This window comes from Sphaeramia orbicularis, chromosome 7, assembly GCF_902148855.1.
Source record: "Sphaeramia orbicularis chromosome 7, fSphaOr1.1, whole genome shotgun sequence".
Taxonomy (NCBI): domain Eukaryota; kingdom Metazoa; phylum Chordata; class Actinopteri; order Kurtiformes; family Apogonidae; genus Sphaeramia; species Sphaeramia orbicularis.
In genome coordinates, this window is record NC_043963.1 from 45,183,458 (window position 1) to 45,198,335 (window position 14,878).

General features: G+C 42.9%; 1 pseudogene; it reads left to right on the top strand.

The window, feature by feature from the left end:
- Nucleotides 1-7,263: 7,263 nt before the first annotated feature.
- LOC115422480 (NACHT, LRR and PYD domains-containing protein 12-like) lies at nucleotides 7,264-14,087 on the top strand (annotated as a pseudogene).
- The last annotated feature ends 791 nt before the right edge of the window (nucleotides 14,088-14,878 follow it).

Here is a 14,878-nt window from a genome sequence, read left to right on the forward strand (position 1 = left end):
TGTATCCAGTACTTCAATAAATCAATCAGTAAGGAATATGACATGCTTTTTACCGTACTGAACTAGAAATTCAGGTTTTCAGGAAAATCGCCGCTTATCAATTAATCTTTAATCGATCGATCAAGGCAACCAACTATCGATTAATGAATTAATGGATAATTTGCATCCCTAGTACAGACTAGGGTTGGGAATCTTAGTTGTAAGGCTGATGCGATACACATCTTGATACAGCATCTCCAATCCGATATATTATAGATATGTGTGTGGCACCTCAGGATGTGATACGATACGATTCACACCTAAATCACGATACAGAGAGATTAAGCACATTCCGATTCAACGCATTTATTCTGGAAAAAAAGATATGCAGTGCAATTCAATGAGCTTGATTATTCATTCATTCATTTTCTGAACTCGCTTTATCCTCACTAGGGTCATGGGGGTCGCTTGGAGCCTATCCCAGCTACATAGGGGCGAAGGCGGGGTACATACTGGACAAGTTGCCAGTTCATCGCAGGGCTGACAAACAATCACTCTCACATTCACACCTATGGGCAATTTAGATTAACCAATTAACCTATCAGTGCATGTCTTTGGGAGGAAGCCGGAGTACCCGGAGAGAACCCACGCAGACACAGGGAGAACATGCAAACTCCACACAGAAAGGTCCCACCCCGTCAACTGGTGTTGGAATCGAAACCAGGACCTTCTTGCTGTCAGGGACGAGTTCTAACCACTGCACCACCGTGTCGCCACTGCAATTCAATGAGCTTGATTATTTATTTATCAAATAAGACCATGACTTTTCACAAAGTGTCTTTAGTTCAGTGTCAGAACACATGCCTCACATACAGTCAGTGAAAAAGTTAGGACTTGGTTTCCAAAGTCATTTCTCTACATGTTTCTAACACTCAACTTCTTGCTCCTTCACCGAAAAAATGTGTAAAAATGTGTTTGTAATGTAGGTAACACAGAAAAAGGTTCTGTCACTGTAAGAGACACCTGCACAAGGTATTCTGGGATGCACTGTTAGATATGTATGTAACAGTTTAAGGACGTATCTCCGGTTTGTACGGTAGAATTCAATACAGTTGATCTAGTCAAAAAGTAGACTTTCATTAACCACATGTGGTCACCTCCTTCTGTGTCTGTCACATTCACATACAGACGTTACAGTATTCACCCGCGGCGCTCGAGCCACAGTGCATATGAGCGCAGCTCATACTGTCATGTACAGTGTACACATCTGCGAATCCACGGCGCACGTTAACGTGGGTCTGAAGGAAAGAACAACTTTACCCAAATAAAGAGCAACACTTTTAAATGCTAGTAAAAATATATTCTATTGAATGGATCGAATTTTATTGATACAAACATTCAATAACCGATGCATCACGATATCATTCCAAACTTTTCATTCACTCGCAGCTTCTTTACTGGTGCACTCGGATCGTGCATGCGCGTGTTGGCGTATCGATACATATCAGATAATCTTCCCATCCCTAGTACAGACAATTTACATGAAAGGACTGACACAGACGACCTGGACTTTACAGTCGTCTGGAGGCCAGAGGACTTCAGATCCATTCAAAGATATGATCATATATTGGAAATCTGTCCCAAAGTATGACTTATATAGTGAATTAAATTAAGATGAACAAATTCAGCTAGCACAAAATGTATAGAAGGGAATGATGTTTTGACTCTTTAAAGTTCTTTATTCTTTATTTTTACTATTAAAAAATGAAATCCTATATCTAATTTTGTTTTTTCTTGTCATTTATCTCTAAACAACTTCCCATCATTTATGATGCAACATTTATAAGTATTAATAATCAAAAAATATTTTCTGTAATGCACAACTTGTTTTGAACAATATTAAAAGTATGTGTCACCCATGAATAACAGTATGTACATGTAAACAGTATGTACACCTGAACCAAGTCTATATAAAAATAGTGCTTTTATTCTTGAGAAATATTGAATAAACCAGGATAAAGTTTGTCTCATACAGGGAAATTGGTTTCGGACAAAACAATAATATAACAACACTGCATTGTTCATTTCAGAATAGAAGATTATTGCACATAAATCCCATTTAAAGGATTATATGGATTATATGTGTACAAAAGGTACACAAAAATAAAATGTGGTCTGTGACAGATCCTGAATCTGTCTGATTATCAGACCAAAACACACTTGTTGATGTTAACAGCAGCAGAAGCAGAGGGCCAGACCAGGTCTGAGTGGCTTCATACACCACTTGGCCATGACTACATATAGAAAGAAAAGCACATCCATGAGATAAAAACACAAACAAAGGATCATGTGGAGGCTGAATGTCTTCGTAGCTGTGGACACTCGTGTGTTGTCAGTGTGAAGGTGTGTCTTACTTCCAAAAACCCAACAGGATGCAGAACAGTCCCAGGTGGAAAAGGCATAACCAGCAGCTGTCAGGCAGTTTAGCCAGGTTACAAATGACAGGAAAAAGACAACATAAATGTCTTAAGGAGTAATGATGCTTGCAGTTAGAAAAAAAAAAAAAAAAAACATCTGGGAGTTTGAAAAGTCACAGCATATGGGTCACTCCATACAGACTCACAGTGGATAAACCAGTTTGTCATGGATTTTCTTGAAATGAATCATGCAGAAAATGTAAGTTTCACCATGAGGGCAGCATTTGAAAGATTATCTTATAGACTGTTAAATAGAGTAGATGATTACAACGATAAATGGGCCCACTACTTGTGTGTGAATGGTCGCACATGTGGGATGGGTGGTATGTATGTCTGGGAGTCAGTGGGTGTGTGCGCATATGCTTGTGTGGGAGAGTGGGGGACTGGAGGGTGTGTGGGGTTTGGAGGTTGGGCTTGGTGGGCATCCGTGGCATCGGGGTGCGCACTGGCCTGCAGCAGGTGGCGGTCTGGGCCGGCCTGGCCGCCCGGTGTGCTGGGTGGGACCCCTGCCCGGGGAGACGGGTGGCTCCTGGGCTCGTGGGGCTCAGGGACCGGCACCTCGGCTGTCCCTGGGTGGTCAGCCCCCGGCGGGGGGGGGGGGGGGGTGGCGGCGACTGGTGTCCCTGGCCCCCTGGGGCCTGTGCTCGGCTACTGTGGGGCCTCTGGCGGGGGCCTCCCTCGACCATCTTCGGGGCGGGCACACTGTTGCCTCTCGGGGGGGCGGGCTGGATCCCCCCTCTCTGAGGTGTCTGCTGGTTGGCTGTGCCTTGGGGCCCTCTGTGTTGGTCCCTGATCCTTGGAGGGAGTGCGGTTGTGGTTGCATGTCTGTGTTCTTCACCTCAGTCTGTTTGCCTGGTTCACTCTGTCACAGCAGATGAATGTGAACAACTGATGTGTGGATTTGTTACTGCTATTATTTGTTATAGGTATTATTTGTGCGAATGTGGGATACGATATTTTGTTCATGCTTTCTTTTCTTATGTAATGATAATGATATTCATCATTTCATAGGTCTAATGTTTTTCATTGTTGTTGTTGTTGTTGTTGTTGTTTTTTTTGTAGTTTTGTTTTGTTTTTTTTTTCTCTCTCTTTTTCCCAGTTTACTCAGTTCTGGTTGTAGTTATTGTCACCATTATAATTGTCTCCATGGTTGTTACTGTTTGTATTGTTGATACTTTCTTGTGAGGGTCTTCACCACCTTCTTCTCTCTTGTTCTCTCCCCTTCTTCTACCCCCCCACCCCCCACCCTCCATGTCAGGTCCGGTATCGAAATGTGGTTCAACAAAACTCATAATAAACACAGTAGAATATCAAAGGGTGCTTCATATACTTTATGAAGTTACCCTTGGCAACGCAAATTTGTTCAGCACCAAAGGGAACCAGACTACCATTCTGCTGTTAGGACGCTGGACAAGACAAGTAGAAAAAAAAAAAAAGTAGTGTGAGATACTCCCTGGTAAAATGTCCAAATAAAAGAGGATACACAAGCAAAGGTGTCAGAAAAATGGGCAATGATGACTGGGAGTACAGTTGGTGTCGGCTGCTGCCTTATCGGTACAGACAGCTGCTCCCATAAAAAAAGGAGAAAAAAAAAAAAAAGGGCCCATTACTTCTCCTACACGGGTCAATGACGTTTCCAGCTCAAGAATTTGAACTGGACTTAGTGACAATAATGACAGCTGTAACCATGTATATGTGTATTGTTGGCATTGTCTTTATTACTTACCAGGAGGTATTGTGATCACTTTGCTTTGTGTTTGTTTGCGTGTTTGTTTGTTTGTCATTAACTTTACAAGAAAACTATTCCAAACATCTTTACCAAATTGTACCCACAGATAGGCCTAGGCCCTGGGACGAACACATTAAATTTTGGGCCAAGTAGGCCAAAGTTCAAGGTCACAACAAGGTCACAAATTGTCAAATTTTCCTATCTCTCATCATTGAGCACTTTTCGAAAATTCATAAAAAATTCAAAATGACTCCGATTAGCCTCCAATTTGATCCAGCCGTAGCTTGTAACAGTATTTTGTATCTGGCACAAAATTGTCCACATCCACTGTGGAATGTGGACTCTGTGGACATTTAAATTTAACATTGGAAATCCCATTTACCACACATTTTTCATTATAACTCAATATTTGATTGGAATTTAATATAATTTGACATACACATGACTGGTACCAAGCTTCAACTTTTTCTGCGGTATAGAACAACCTTGAAACTGTTTAATTTAAAAAGAAATAGTCGATCCACACATGCACACCGTTTGGGTACTTGGCGGAGGTTTGCGTTCTCTGAACACTTGTTATTTTATGTTTTGTCTCGTTTGAGACTGTCCACGTCTTCAGTGTAGTTGCAGTGATAACTGCCTCAAGGTGAAAAAGTGCTCCTACATGATTTATGAACTAACTTAACCTGAGGCTAACCTAGTTTTTCAAATACGGGGGAACTGGAGAATAAAGCTACGACAGAGCATTAGGGCCTCATAAGAAAATAAAAACACTTGTCACTATGAATATGAAGTCATACAATATCAATATAAAACCTGTAATTTTGTGATAATAAAGTCAAATACTAAAAGAATCACATTGTTATGAGAATAAAGTCACAGTTATAAAAAAACCTCATAATTTAACAAAAATGTCATTCGTTTATGAAACGAAAGTTGTCATATTCCGACAATAAAGCCATAATATTACAAGAGTAATGTCGTAATTTAAAAACAGGTGGGAAAAATATCATAATTTACCAGAATAAAGTCGTACTCTGCTCATCCACAGCAGTAGTATCTGTGTTGTATAAAGTACTTGACCTGAACTAGACGTAAATCTCCTCAGTACCAGTAGATCATGCATATATTCACTGGGATCAGTACACGGTCTACTGTAAATGGACTTTGGATCAGCTGGTTCTGGGCCCTAGTTTTGGACCCTGGTTGTCAGTAATGATGAGACCATGTATATTTGTTTGTTTCAAGTAGGGCTGCACGATTAATTGATTTTAAATCGAAATCGGATTTTTAAATCAGGACGATATTTAAAAAAGGGAGATCGTAAAATCGATTTCATCTCTTTCGTGCCTCTGGGCCGCACACTTGCAGGGCTACCGTAGGCTCCTCCTCCTATCAGTGACAGCGGTCTGTCACAGAAGTCCGTATAATGACCGGACTTTAAATGTGTTACTGAGCCCGCAGTACTTATAGCAATGTAAGCCGTGGCTTCACACACGGATCCCGCAACTGAAATATAACTGCATGCGGATCATTCATCTTCCGTTGTCCCGGATCCGTACCGTACTGTCTTCTTCCAAGCCAGGTCCGGGTCTCGGGGTCAGCAGCCTCAGCAGAGGAGCTCAGACAGCCTCTGCTCACACACATCCACCAGCTCCAGGATAGAATCCCTCCAGTGTGTCCTGGGTCGGTCTGTTCCACGCACGGATCCTCCAGTTTAAATAGAACCGCATGAGGATCACTCATATTACGTGGTCCACGCACGACTGATACCTGTCACTGACTTACATTGGTATCGCTTATGCGGGCCCAGATACCCCCCCCAAAAAAAAACAAAAAAAAAAACAAAACTTTTTTTTAATAATTAATTTAGTCCTCTTACTTGCTAAATTTTTCATTCACAAAGGTTAGTTCTGTAACACAAAACCAAATATTATTTATTTTTTGAAAGATGTTGAACTTTATTTAAAGCTGTTAGATAAATCTGGAAACAAAAAGGCTCTAAAAAACATAAGTATTTGCTCTGATTTGGAAATTGTACTGTAGTGTATTCCCCCTGGCAAACTTATGTTATTTTCTTGTATACATTGTTTGTATTCTCTACTTCATTCAATAAAGATTTAATTAAGAAAAAATAAACTTCTGTGGGTTCATCACGTGATACCATCACAGATTTGAGGTCAGAGCAGTGCCTTGCATTGTGGGCTGCTCACGAAAACGACATGCTGACTTCTGTTGTCTTTTGTAGTTTTACCCACAAATCGAAATCTAAAGTCGAGTTTTTAGAGGAAAGAATCAGGATTTTTTTTTTTTTTGCCAAAATCGTGCAGCCCTAGTTTCAAGTAAAAATAGCGCTGATCCCCTCCACCCTGGATGTCAGGATACTCCATTTCTGTCCACATGTCAGTGTTCGTGGACCACTTGTTCTTTGGTAGCTCGTACGGATCCATGTCCAGTCCAATTGTCCTTAATTTAATTTCATATTTCACAGTTTCCCAGTCTCGCTGTGTTTACTGCTATACTCTGTCATGTTGAGCAGGTTGGTTTTTGCCACTCAGTCTGACTTAGAGGGGCGTGGCCCAGGGGGGAAGTGACGTATGTGCATACCCTCTATTGTCTAAAGGTTTCATGAATATAAAATAAATAGTCGTTAGAACTGCTAACCAAACTGACGTTCCCTCCTGACACAGAGGCGTCTCCATGGTTACTGACCTTTCTGTATTCTGATTGGCTGACAGGTGTCCCTTTGTTTAGTCTTAAAGGGACTGTTTAGTAAATGTTCTTCAGTGTCTGAAATGACATGTCTGTGACTAAACTCAGTTCAGTCCTGCTGCCATGATGTGTCTGATGGGGATCCTGATCAACTGAACTCAACTAAACCTGTTGATCAACTCAAACAGTGAGTGTGAAGTTCTGGAACGACGAGCCACTGTTAGCATGTTCAGCATGGGGAGAACTGGATTGTATTATTGAAGGACAAAGTAAGATGTTTAAAGACAACTGCTTTAGTCTGGACATAAGGGGGAATGGAACAACACGTTTCATTTAGGGACAAGTATTTATTCGAGTACTTCTAAAATGATTCAACTGTTGGTTGGTGTACGTCTATGATGAGGGATTTGTGCCCAGCCGTGGGAGCCGGGTTTCTGCGCTGTCTCCGAGCTACAAAGAGAAGCCGTATATGAAGGAAATACTGAATATAGCAGGCGTTTGGACGTGTACCGACACAAAAAGGATTCATGTAAAACTGATAAATGCACGGCAGACACAAACTGACCTGTGTGGTGTTCCTGGGGGAATGGTCTGTGGGCCCAAACAGCCCCCAGGGGCTTAATGGACCAGTTCTAGTTCCACCCAGGTGACGCACACACAGGTGAGTTTGAGCAGGGCTTTGAGCTGATGGTTTCATGGAAATATTAATTTCCATATTTGGGTCTGGTATTTTAGTGTTGTGTATGTATATATATTTATGTAGAGTATAGTTTGGGTTTTGGTCATGTATCATTCACTGTTTGATAGCTTGTGTGTGTAAATGGTTGTATAGTTGTTCTATCTCCTTCCACTGGAGGCAGCACTGTGTACAAAAGCCTCAGTTGTCTTCAGTTTTTCTTGGGTTGGTTGAGTATGGTGTGGAGTGGGTTTGAGTTGATGATGGATGGTCTGTTTTGATTCATGTTTACTGATGATTTATTGAAATTAAAGCTGAAGGGTAAAAACCTTCCAAGTGCTTTGGACTGAATTCAGTTTTCCACTGTTTTTGACGCCTTGACCAGTTTGACCAGCTCCAAACTCACTCAGATGTTGATTCTCAGTGGGATCAGCAGGGCCAGGACACCTTTCCCACGACAGGGGGTCATGTGACTCATGTAGACCTCCAGGTGTGTCCACCTGTCGGTGTCTGTGTGGACAGACATAATGTGAGCTCATTGTTGATGATTGGTCCACAGAGTGGAGCAGCAGAGCTCAGAGGTTCCCTTTGGTCTTCAGGATCAGACTCAGCTGGACTCCATATTTAAGGTGTGTACATGTCCAACATCTACTGGTCCATCTCTTCTGTCCAATCATCTCCTGCTGCTGGTTTCAGACCAGTGGACGTCACTGTGTCCAACATGGACCTGAGCTTTGGTCCATGGGTGGACTTTGTGTCTTTCATCATGTTTTGTGTTCCAGCTGCTGGAGGAGAACATCTGCACTTTTGTCAAGAACGAACTGAAGAAGTTCCACCAGGTTCTGAGTACAGATTACCCAGAATCCTTAGAGAGTCTGAAGGATGAGGATGAAGAGCAGAGGAGGAGCTCAGAGGCTTTTCTGAAGATCACACTGAACTTCCTGAGGAGGCTGAAGCAGGAGGAGCTGGCTGAGCGTCTGCACAGCAGTAAGACCATTCTGTACAGATTGAACAGAAGAAAATACTTGGATTTACTGTGAGACTGATGGTTTGATCTGGGTCTGCATTCAGGAAGTCGGTCTGGAGTTCAGCGTGAACTGAAACGTAACCTGCAGCAGAAGTTTGAGTGTGTGTTTGAAGGCATCGCTAAAGCAGGAAACCCCAAAACCCTCCTGAACCAGATCTACACAGAGCTCTACATCTCAGAGGGAGGGGCTACAGAGGTCAACCAGGACCATGAGGTCAGACAGATTGAAACAGCATCCAGGAACCCACACAGACCACCAACAACCATCACATGTGAAGACATCTTTAAAACACCACCTGACAGAGATCAGCCAATCAGAACAGTGCTGACAAAGGGTGTGGCTGGCATCGGGAAAACAGTTTCCACACAGAAGGTCAGTCTGGACTGGGCCGAAGACAAAGCCAACCAGGACATCCACTTCATATTTCCATTCACCTTCAGAGAGCTGAATGTGCTGAAACAGAAGAAGTTCAGCTTGGTGGAACTGGTTCATCACTTCTTCACTGAAACCAAAGAAGCAGGAATCTGGATCTTTGCAGACCTCCAGGTGGTGTTCATCTTAGATGGTCTGGATGAGTGTCGACCTCCTCTGGACTTCAACAACACTCAGATCCTGACTGATGTGACAGAGTCCACCTCAGTGGATGTGCTGCTGATGAACCTCATCAGGGGGAACCTGCTTCCCTCTGCTCGCCTCTGGATAACCACACGACCTGCAGCAGCCAATCAGATCCCTGCTCAGTGTGTTGACATGGTGACAGAGGTCAGAGGGTTCACTGACCCACAAAAGGAGGAGTATTTCAGGAAGAGGTTCACAGATGAAGAACAGACCAACACAATCATCTCCCACATCAAGACGTCACGAAGCGTCCACATCATGTGTCACATCCCAGTCTTCTGCTGGATCACTGCTACAGTTCTGGAGGACGTGTTGAAGACCACAGACAGAAGACAACTGCCCAAGACCCTGACTGAGATGTACATCCACTTCCTGGTGGTTCAGGCCAAACTGAAGAATGTCAAGTATGATGGAAGATCTGAGACAGATCCACACTGGAGTCCAGAGACCAGGAAGATGATTGAGTCGCTGGGAAAACTGGCCTTTGAGCAGCTGAAGAAAGGAAACCTGATCTTCTATGAATCAGACCTGACAGAGTGTGGCATCGATATCAGCTCAGCCTCAGTGTACTCAGGAGTGTTCACAGAGGTCTTCAAAGAGGAGAGAGGACTGTACCAGGACAAGAGGTTCTGCTTCATCCATCTGAGTGTCCAGGAGTTTGTGGCTGCTCTTCATGTCCATCAGACCTTCACCAACACTGGAGTCAATCTGCTGTCAGAAGAACAAACATCTGTTTTGTCTGAACTATCAAAGGACAAATCTGTCCAGTTGTACCAGACTGCTGTGGACCAGGCCTTACAGAGTCCAAATGGACACCTGGACCTGTTCCTCCGCTTCCTCCTGGGTCTATCACTGCAGACCAATCAGAGTCTCCTACAAAGTCTGGTGAAACCAACAGGAAGCAGCTCAAAGACCAACCAGAAAACTGTTGAGTACATCAAGAAGAAGATCAGTGAGAATGTGTCTGCAGAGAGAAGCATCAACTTGTTCCACTGTCTGAATGAACTGGAGGATGGGTCTCTGGTGGATCAGATCCAACAGTAACTGAGATCAGGACGTCTGTCCACAGAACAACTGTCTCCTGCTCAGTGGTCAGCTCTGGCCTTCATCTCACTGTCATCAGAAAAAGACCTGGATTAGTTTGACCTGAAGGAATACTCTGGTTCAGAGGAGGTTCTTCTGAGGCTGCTGCCAGTGGTCAAAGCCTCCAACAAAGCTCTGTGAGAACAAACAGTTGGATCAAACATCTCAAATATGGATCTATCATTTCAAACAGATCAATAACTTTATATTCCTCCCTTTTGTTTTGTCCAGACTCAGTGACTGTAACCTGTCAGAGAGAAGCTGTGAAGCTCTGTCCTCAGTTCTCAGATCCCAGTCCTGTAGTCTGACACATCTGGATCTAAGCAACAATGACCTGAAGGATTCAGGAGTGAAGATCCTGTCAGATGGACTGAAGAGTCCAGGATGCAGACTGGACACCCTCAGGTCAGGGTTCAACAAAGAACACAACACATCATTTCAATGTTTGTCTCCAGTTGTTGAATGGATTGAACTTGTCAGTGGTTGTTTGTGTTGAACTCCAGACCAGTTCTACTGATCTTCAACTGTGTTCAGAGTCTGGAACTCATAGACTTTACACATTGAAGTCATGTTGGTGAAGTCCCATGCATTCACAGACTCTGTTCAATGACTCCAACTCTACTGATCTCCATCCTCAGTTGATGGATGTGATGTTTTGTGTTGCAGATTGTCAGGATGTCTGATCACAGAGGAAGGATGTTCTTCTCTGGTCTCAGCCCTACTATCCAATCCGTCCCATCTCAGACAGCTAGACCTGAGCTACAACCATCCAGGAGCCTCTGGACAGGAGCTGTCTGATCTAGTGGAGGATCCATACTGGAGACTGGACACTGTCAGGTATGGACTGAGCTGATGCCTCCACAGATAATGGCAGATAGAACAGGTAGAGCTGACAGGAACCATCTGTCAGAGCTGGGATCCATCCTGTATGAAGGTCCAGCACATGTCCACAGACAAACAGACTCAGTCAGTGATTCAGAAGGAACCATTTCGTGGATGTGAACAGAAAAGCTTCAGTGGATCAGAGTGATGGAATGTCCATGTTTCCAGCTGCTCTGAGCCTCCTCCTCCTTTCAGGTTGGAGCCTGCTGGAGTCCAAATGTTGAAACCAGGTCCAAGGAAGTGTAAGTGTGATTTCATTAGATTCATTAAAACCAACCTGAACCCAAACTGGGACCTGGTTCCACATTCTAAACATCTACAGTGTTCATGAAGACAGTCAGTTTAGTGGAAGGATGAGCTGATAGCTGATTGGTCAGGACTGGTACTACATGGACCCATATACCCTGAGCAGTGAGTCCCCAGGTCCAGTCCCAGACTATTTAGTGCATATCAGAGCTCTAGTGTCTTAATGCACATTTATAGTCTGTACTGTCACTGACTGACAAAGAATTAAATGTACACGCTAGGGATGTCCCGATCCGATCTAAAGACTGGTGTTGGCAGCCGATCTGGCATTTTTTAGAAGATCAGATCAGATTTAGTCATGAGATTGGGCCGATCCGGGGCTCCGCTCATACTCGGACACAAAGCAGATGTCTGCTGGACACGTCCATGCAAAGCTAAATTTTTACGACTCCGCGTACGCATACTCTGTGTCACACATTGTCGGATGATGTAAATGTAGGAAATTGGTATGCTCGAATATGAAACCTCAAACATCCGCAGAGTCCACGTCGGTCACAGTACACACACAGTGCGCCCAACTCTGCGGGATCTTTTAGGGAATTAGTAAAGCGTCGTTAAGTTTCACTTTCAGTTTGTGTGGTTATGTGATATGCGTGTGCTCATTGTCAGGTACATACGGCACGGAACACACTGCCGTCTAATCCCTGGACAGACCTGTCCATAGACACGCTATAGCAGGGGTGGCAAACATACAGCCTGCGGGTCAAACCCGGCCCAGCAAAGCTCTAATTTGTCCCACAGTATGAATTTGGAAAGTGTAAAAATGACACTAAAGTTATTAAGAGTCAAAGGTGTCATAGTTGTTTTAGTTCAGGTTCCACATTCAGCCCAACTGGGATCTCCAATAAAATAATAGTATAATAACCTATAAATAATAATATAAATTACTCCAAATTTAAATCAAAATTTCACTGTAAAAATAGTCAGTATCGGTACCAGGTTGGTATCGACAAAACTAATCATTAACAAATCGGATTGGAAGCAAAAAAATCCAGACTGGGATATCACTAGTACCAACAATAATCCAGGGGCCATTCTACAACTGAACATGGATGGATTTCATTATGAACGTCTGTCTGAAGCACTGCATCAACACCAAAACCATTAAACCCACAAAAATAACAACAATTCAACCAAACACAAAATCATCAGAACCATAAAACAAACCAATTAAAGTCCATGGTTCAGTCCATGGTTCGGTTCGTAGTTCAGTCCAGTGTCTTCTATATGGATTCATCAGCTCAATCCAACATTTGTCACATATGTGTTTTTAGTCCATTTCCACATTTCAGTCCGCTGGTGGATCCATTAAACCAGTTGGTTCCAGTGGGCCGTCCTTCACTGGACCATTTGTGTTGTTGGTTTTTTTCCTGCTGTCAACATGATTGTAAACACATACATTTGATCGGAGCCCTCTAACCCTAACCCTCAGTCCAAACCATGACAGAAACATTCACCCTTCATGTTGAACACTGGCTCCATCCTCTAATTACAGATTCATGGTCATAAACCACCCAGTGGTTTTGGCTGTCACCTCCATCCAGCCTCTCTCTGGACTGTTTGGATGATGCTCTGAACAAATCCATGCACACATTTGGACACTTCCACTCACTTGTTCTTTTCAACACTTCCTTTAATGGTTCACATATTGAATTGATCTAAACCTGGGGCTCAAATCCATCATTTGTCCCATTCTTTGTGTTTCTGTCAGTAACTGAAAATGTGTTCAATACCATTTTCTGTTTGACAAAGAAGGAAAATCCAGTCCTTTAGAAATGTTGAATCTGCTGTTTCTGATCAGGAAAATCAAACAGGAAAATCAAATTGTTTCTGTTTTTATTGAACGTCTGTTGGTGAAAATGTGCTCAGAAACAACAGATCCATCCTATAAAACAATGCATTTATCTGTTATTGATCAGTATTGATCAGAGTCAGACTCACACATGATCCATCCATCATTAACAGTTGAATTGAACCCAGTGATGTGATCAGACTGTCAGTCAATCAGCTGATCACTGATCAATAACTGCAGCTGAATTGTGTTTTCTTCTGTCCATCAGATTTCTGTGAACTCACCCTGGATCCAAACACAGCGCACAGAGAACTGAAACTGTCTGAAAACAACAAGAAGGTGGAACGAGAGAAGAAGGTTCAGTCATATCCTAAACATCGGGACAGATCTATCTACTATCATCAGCTGATGTGTTCAACTGGTCTGACTGGTCGCTGTTACTGGGAGGTCCAGTGGAGTGGAGAGGTTAATATATCAGTGACTTACAGAGGAATCAGAAGGAAAGGATTCGGTAATGACTGTGTGTTTGGAGGAAATGATCAGTCCTGGAATCTGGAGTGTTATGAAGGTGGATACAGGGTCTCTCATAAAGACAAACACACATCCCTCCCACAGTCCTCCTCCTCCTCCTCTGGTTCAGTATCAGTGTATGTGGACTGTCCTGCTGGATCTGTGTCCTTCTACAGAGTCTCCTCTAACAAACTGATCCACCTCCACACCTTCAACACCACATCCACTGAACCACTGTTTGCTGGATTTGGTTTGGGTTCTGGATCCTCAGTGCGTTTGTGTGATGTGTAGTTCTGTTGTGTAGTTGTGTTCATGGACATGTGGTTGTGTAGATGTTAACGCAAACATCTGGACTTTCTACTGCTCACATTTCATAAACAGCCTTTAGTTTAATGTGTGGGAGGTGTTGGTCCATAAATGTGAATGTGAGCCTTACTGCCACCACCTGGTCTGGAGTGGGAATTACAACTGTACATCCAAACTGACCAAACTACTCATTTATGTCATTATTCAATTATCTGAATCTAATTAAAGCCTCATCTTCACCATATAGTTAAAAACTCAGTCCAGGCTTAAACTTACCTCAGTCTGAAGTCCATGTGAAACCAGCTGGGTGGAGTAGAAGCCATCGTTAAACACCAACTCAACATCAAGCGGTGGTCAAACTGTCTCCTGAACCCAAACTGAGTCAACGCCAACATATTCCACAGACACTGAGTATCCATCAACACAACATGGAGATGGAACCAAATCAACTCCACTGATTTAACACTTTCACACATTGGACCGAACTCACAGTTATTACACTTACAAATGTACTGTAGAATCCGATCTATGGCATCAAATACCGACTGGATAAAGAATCAACGGAATGTTTGGAAAGGAAACATTCAACATCCAGGGAACTCATTATTTATGTGGATTCATAACATTAAATTCACAGTCACAACTATATGTTGGACTGAGGTGATTATATGAACAGGTCAGTTTGGTGGATTAAACTTTAACTGTTGATGGAAACTATTCCATTTTTCTGTTCACAAATAGAAGTAAATAACAATAAATTCATATTTCATCAAGAAATAA